We start from the raw sequence: 6,091 nt of genomic DNA on the forward strand, positions 1-6,091 counted from the left end.
TCCTCCCCGCCGCCGCTTCTCGTCTCCTGGCAAAGAGTTACCTATCTTCCTCCTCCTTCCCCTTTTTCTCTTCTTCTATCTTATATTCAAATGTGAAATATGGATTAACCTCTTCTGTGTGGCTCAGGGGACATCTTCCTGTGAATTGCAAATTTTGGCCAACATTGCAATTTATTTGAAATGGCAAATCAGGCAAAGCAATTTACTGGAAATGAGGAGCTTCTTTGAACTCTTCCCCCTTTGAAAAAAGTTTGTGGATTTTCATTGCTTGGAGAGCAAAAAAAAAAAAAGAGGAAATCCTATAGAACTATCCCCTTTTTCCTTTTAATGAAAAACAATTCAGAGAAACAAGACGGGCTTTGATTTGCTCTTTATTTTTGTGAGTAAAAGCCTTTCTATAGCTTCTGAACCTGAAGTTGATCACACAGGAAGACATGAACACAGACTTTAACACCAGATTACCTGGAAGAAGCACTTGCGTTCATCAAATTTAAACGATTTTTTAAAAAACTATCTGTAATACGCCCTTTGTTCAGACAGATTTCATGCTTACGTTGCCAGGGATACAAAACAGGGACAGAAAAAAATGTACACTGGGATTTCCAGTGGGCATACTCACAATGGACATGCACAAGCTGGACCTCTATATCACTGCTTCTAAAGATATTTGACTGGTATAAGGGAATGCACCACAAACAGTTAAAAATGTTCACGTGGACCATCTTAATTTCATTGTCTGTTTCTTAGTACTGTTCCCCATTTTCAGATAGATTCTAACCTCCAGTCAATAAAACAACAGAGTTTTCCTGGCTGGTAGACATGAGCGCTGATTATGTTGTAAAATGGGAGATAAAATTGGACAAAATGCACAGCATCACCGACTACCCGCCACGTTTCCAGCCACCCAGCAGTCGTTTGCCTCCCAGCAATGTGGATGGAGTCAAACTACAGTAGACCCCTGCCTGGCAGTGGGAAGTATGGAACTGATGCCTGATAGGATGTCATTATTTATAGCTGGAGACCTCAAGTTTGAGCCGTGGCAACTTTTCTTCTTCGTTTTCTGGTGTCAGTCATGCGCTGAGATAGACTGGTGACCGGTCCAGGGCGTCGCCTAACCTCTTTCCTAATGACGGCTGGAGATGGGCGCCAGCCAGCCGACTGAATGGATGCGGACCCTCCTATTCTGCCAGAGTTTGTTCGAGAACAGGCTCTGCGTTACAGTTTTTTTTTTTTACCAGCGTGTGGAACACACAACTTCAGGGAGTTACAGTATATATGTATGAACCAAGAGGTGAAGGCGGATGGTACTAAATGTTTTTTAATTATTTACAATCTAAAGTTTTATGACAATTGACAGATATTCTGTAAATATGCTGGATAATTTTCTAATCTGTGCAGATCTGGAAAACATTATTTATCTTGTTCCAAAACTACATTGTGTCATGGCGGGTGTGATACGATTAACTCACATGCAAGAACACAGGCAGGAGAACAGGAAAAGTTTAATAGGTTTATTATGAGCAGGGGGAAAACTGGTTAGAGCAGCGAAAAAACAGGGGAGATGATGAGTTTGAGGTTTGTGGGAAATTTGCGTTGCATCAGAGAGTAAAGGAGGAACTTACGGGTGTTGTGGTATTTGTGACCCCTAGGAGGGAATAAGAGATTCTGGGTTTCCGTTTCTTTGGTTTTCGGGGGCGTTTGCTAGGAAATGTCGAGTCCTTAACGGAAGTAAGGAGCAGCAGCTTGACTTGAGCTGGAGTGGCGGCGTTGGAGGACGGACAGGTCAGCCAGGGCTTGGAGAGCGTCTGAGCGGGCGGTTTGCCAATTTGAGAGAGATGGATTCAACGGTCAGATTGCAAAGGGGACTCGGGCATCTGGCGGGTAACTTCCGCCAGCGTCACGAGGGGCTAACGGGGAGCGGATGTCCGGATCCGGATGCTCGGGTAAGTTCTGCAAAAACAGAGATCAAAAAAGTCAAATTATTCTGACAAGAAGACTAGGGAGACACAGCAATCAACAAGATCTAGGGGCCAAGAGAGTACCATCACTAGTCAACAATCTGGCGTCGAAGTGTTGGCAAACCGCTTCTCTTAACCCCCCTGTTGTCCTCGGGTCAAAATGACCGAGATTTGTATGTATTTTCCCTGTACACAGAAAATGAGGACAACAGGAGGGCTGCAGGTAAGGGCGTAATTGCCGACCGGTGTGTAGATGACGTAACAGGTCCGTCCCCGGTGCAACCTTCTCCAGGACTCCATCTAGAGGAGAAAACCAACCCCAACCTCCACCCAGAACCTGACGCATTGTTTTTTTTTTTTTTTTTACAATATATAAATCTACTTTACATATTGTCTTTTGTAGTGCTTTGAATTGAAAACTTGAATTAATTAGAAATTAGAACGCCGTAAACAACCACCGGGTATTAAGACAAACGTCCCGCCACAGTATGGCGGAACATTGTAGGGGTTTTAAAAGTCTTAACCTACTAAAACCATGGTGTACCTTTAGGTCAGCAACAGGTTCATGCCGCGTTCAGTCACTTATTATTTTTTGTTTGGAAAAGAGGCAAATTCACGCCTCCATATTGAAATTCAGTGCGTCTTGCTTTGCACGAATGGAAATTTCACATTGAAGATACAAATGTGAGATTGCAAAAAGGCTGCCAACATTTCCAGGATCAGTACGTTTCATCATCGAAGAAGATACGAAGCTCAAAATGATAAAAGGGGACACGTTTTTATCATCAAAAACTGGAGAGTGGGAGAGACTCTCACTGCAAGAGTCTCTCCCACTCTACTGCTCTATTGCTCTCTGGCAATGTTTTCACTTTGAGTGGAAAAAAAAAGTGTAAGAATGGCCAAAGAAAACTTAATATAAATCATGCTAAATATTTATATTAGAAATTTTTGTAATTATTTTTATGTATTTAATTACAATAAAGTAACATTTTATTTTTATTGGAAGATTAGGAGGAGGTGAATCTAGATTGCAGCTTGTACACTGTCTGAAAAATATTCACCCCTGTGGATGCTTTACCATGTTTGTTGCTTTAAGTCAGTCATGAACAACACAATTTTGGCTTTTTTTTTTTGACAAAAATGACAACCCCTCTCCCCCCCCCCAAAAAAAAACCCACTTAATGTCAGAGCGAAAACAGGATCCTACAACATGATGACAATTAAATAAAAACATTTATTATTATTTTCACTTTAAAGTGACTCCCCTAAGAGATCCAGACAACCAGTGCTAGAAGTCTCACAATGAAAGGAATGGAGGTGACCTGATTGCAGTATAAAGACACCTGTCTCTAGAAGGTGCATTCATTGGTTCATCGGGATTTCCGACTCCCATTACAGTAAGACGAATAAAGGACACGCCAACCGAATCAGAGAAAAGACCATTGAAAAGTACAAGTAAGTGGATGGACAAAAAAAAAATCTCTTAAATCATCACCAAGTGGGAGGAATATGGCCCAAGTGTAAATCTGCCTAGATCAATCCGTCCTCACAACCTGGGTGACTGTGAAGAAGGAAAGAGAGGGAGAGAGAGAGAGAGAAGACACCACACAAAGAAATGATTTCAAGATAACAAGGTGGACGTTCTGGAGTGGCCTAGCCAAAGACCAGACCTCGGTCCCATAGAGAATTTGTGGCAGGACCTGAAAAGCGCTTTTCAGAGTCRACCCCCACGCAGCCTGACAGAGCTGGAACAGTTTAGCAGGAAGAATGGAGTAAAACTGCAGCGTCCAGATGTGCAGCCCGACTGAGACCGATCCACGCATGTCTACTAAATATTGACCTGAGGGGGGGTGAATATTTATGCAGTGATCTAACTTCTGTTTCATATTTTTATTTAATTGTCATTATTTTGAAAAAAAAAATCTGTTTAAAATTAAAGTTTTTTTTTCTAATCAAAATAGTCAAATTTTGCCGATCAATTGTTGATTTTTGCAAAGCAATAAAAAGGGTAAAACATCCAAAGGCACCGCACGATGCCTTCACCGATAAGAAAAAGATCCGGCCTTAGAGTTTTTGAGCAAGCCGGGCACGAGTTAGCTCAAAATCATCCAGTTTAAGTCACCAGCCGGTTTCTTTGCTCATCTGTAATCTAAATCCAAATTCTGTTCACTGTCAACAGATTAAATCTGACTCATTCTCAGTCATATTCAGTGCAGCACACCAGTCCAAGTTTATTCTGAAACAGCCTAGATGGTAATCGAAGTCTGTTAGCAGCACTGCCATTATTTCAATAGTTGGTGATTCATGTCAGCTGTATAGAATTTATCAGTGTGTGTGTGTGTGTGTGTCATTTTTAAGTGTGTGTGGGGCTCCCACTATCAATCAGGAAGGGTCGGGTCCTGCTGCTGAAAGGGGGCTACAGTGGGCCACCCATCCAGCCAAGCGCTCTGGGGAGATCCAATGTCCTTACTGCTTTAATGCGCTCCAGATGTCCTTTCAGCCAAGAAGGAAAGAAAAGAGAGGCGAGAGGGGAGCACAGAGGGATAACTGGAGGCTTTCGTACCTCAAAGCAGACCTCGGCTTCGCCCACAGACTCCAGCTCTCGCTCGTCAAACATTCTCCTTAGAGGAATTGTTGTCGGTGCACCTGCAGTTTGTGCTCTTAGAGAAAACTGAAGAGAGTCTCACTGGCATTTACACAAAAGGCAAACAGTCACTTCTCTCTGTGGCCGTTTTGTAGGACGCTTGCGTTCCGTTTTCTTTATAACTGGGCGGAGATTTGTCTCCCTCTCATGTCGCCCGAAAGAAAGGTACGACCTGTTAGCGACTCAGGATTGTGATCTGGCCAAAAGCTTCAACCAGGATTTCAGGTTTCTTTCAACAACTCTGAAGTATGTACATTTATGCGTGTATATATATATCAGGGCAAAGTAAAATCAAGGAGACATTGAATATCATATTTACTAAAGACTAAACGAGCAGTCCTACGTAAAAAAAAATAAAATCATCGATTTATTTACATACATCAACAGGTACTCAGATTACTTCTGGCACAGCTTAGCTTGTGACTCTGGTGATATTTATGATTTGTGGTCGCCACCCACACAGACTGTACAACACTTTTTATTGACTGTTGTGTAAGAGAGCAGAGGTCATGACTTTGACTCCCAAAGCTGAGCAGAGATTTAGTGTTAGACATTGGGGACATGTCATGGCTGCCCCTTTTGGTAGCTATTAGCTGGGCTCATGTGAATGTTATGTTATGTAAGTAAAAAAAAACAAAAAAAACCTATTCTCTTTTAAAAAATAAAAATTAAAAAATATTTATTTTGAGCTTGTCTGATTGTGGAAGTATCTCGATAGCTTATATAGCATGAGAGTGTTGCTCAATGCTCTGTATAAAATAAGGTTCGGCTTAAGTATCTTAAATTGAACCTGCGTGTGTCATATATTGCATATATCTGTGCTACTTACAGCACAGGTACATGCTATAGGCAGCAGATGTCAATAGTGCTTTGCAATAGTAATGACACCCATTGAACTCTTCCACCAGAGTTTGCATTCTCACCTCCCCAAGCTAACCCCAAGCTAACTTAGCAAGCTAACCCCAAGCTAACCAAACTTTCTATGTAAACAACTAGAGTTCAATTAAAGACGACTAAACAGGGCTGGGGTGAACGCACCTGTAAATCCAGTTGAGGTCCTTTTGCATGACTCTAGATAGGCCATTCCTGTTTGAGACCTTCTTCTTCTGTGGTTGAAATCACAGTAGACAGTGTCACAGGAGGTCATTAGCTTGAGGTGAGGATACATTTTTTCCCCCATATTTCCAGGCTGGTTTGGAAACCCCCAGGTTGAGTTGTTGTTGCACTCCGAGAGTCATTTTGGTTACTCACCGCTGCTCCAGGTTCTCTCCATAGGTAAATAAAGACTCCGTGTGGCTCTCAGGCTTTTGTAAGCCTTTCCAGACTGACAGATGTCAGTATCTTTATTTCTCATCTTCGCTTTATGTCCTTCTGACCTGGACAATCGCTGTTCCTTTTATTCAGATTTTTTAGCCCTCTTCCCGTTGTCAGGAAGGTTCTATTTTCTTTCAGTGAAAACAACATGATGACAATTAAATAAAAACGCTAT

General features: G+C 41.9%; 1 protein-coding gene and 1 long non-coding RNA gene across 5 annotated transcripts in view; one reads left to right on the forward strand and one right to left on the reverse strand.

Moving 5' to 3' along the window:
• pknox2 (pbx/knotted 1 homeobox 2) overlaps window positions 1–6,091 on the forward strand; it is a 62,553-nt gene that overhangs the window by 10,356 nt on the left and 46,106 nt on the right. The gene's annotated exons all lie outside the window — the stretch shown is intronic.
• On the reverse strand, window positions 1,483–6,041 carry LOC103476230 (uncharacterized). The gene is made up of 2 exons (XR_535425.2): window positions 5,641–6,041; window positions 1,483–1,950 (listed from the first exon to the last, which is right to left on the reverse strand). It is a non-coding gene; the product is annotated as an uncharacterized LOC103476230 (long non-coding RNA).

Source organism: Poecilia reticulata, linkage group LG14 (genome assembly GCF_000633615.1).
Source record: "Poecilia reticulata strain Guanapo linkage group LG14, Guppy_female_1.0+MT, whole genome shotgun sequence".
NCBI lineage: Eukaryota > Metazoa > Chordata > Actinopteri > Cyprinodontiformes > Poeciliidae > Poecilia > Poecilia reticulata.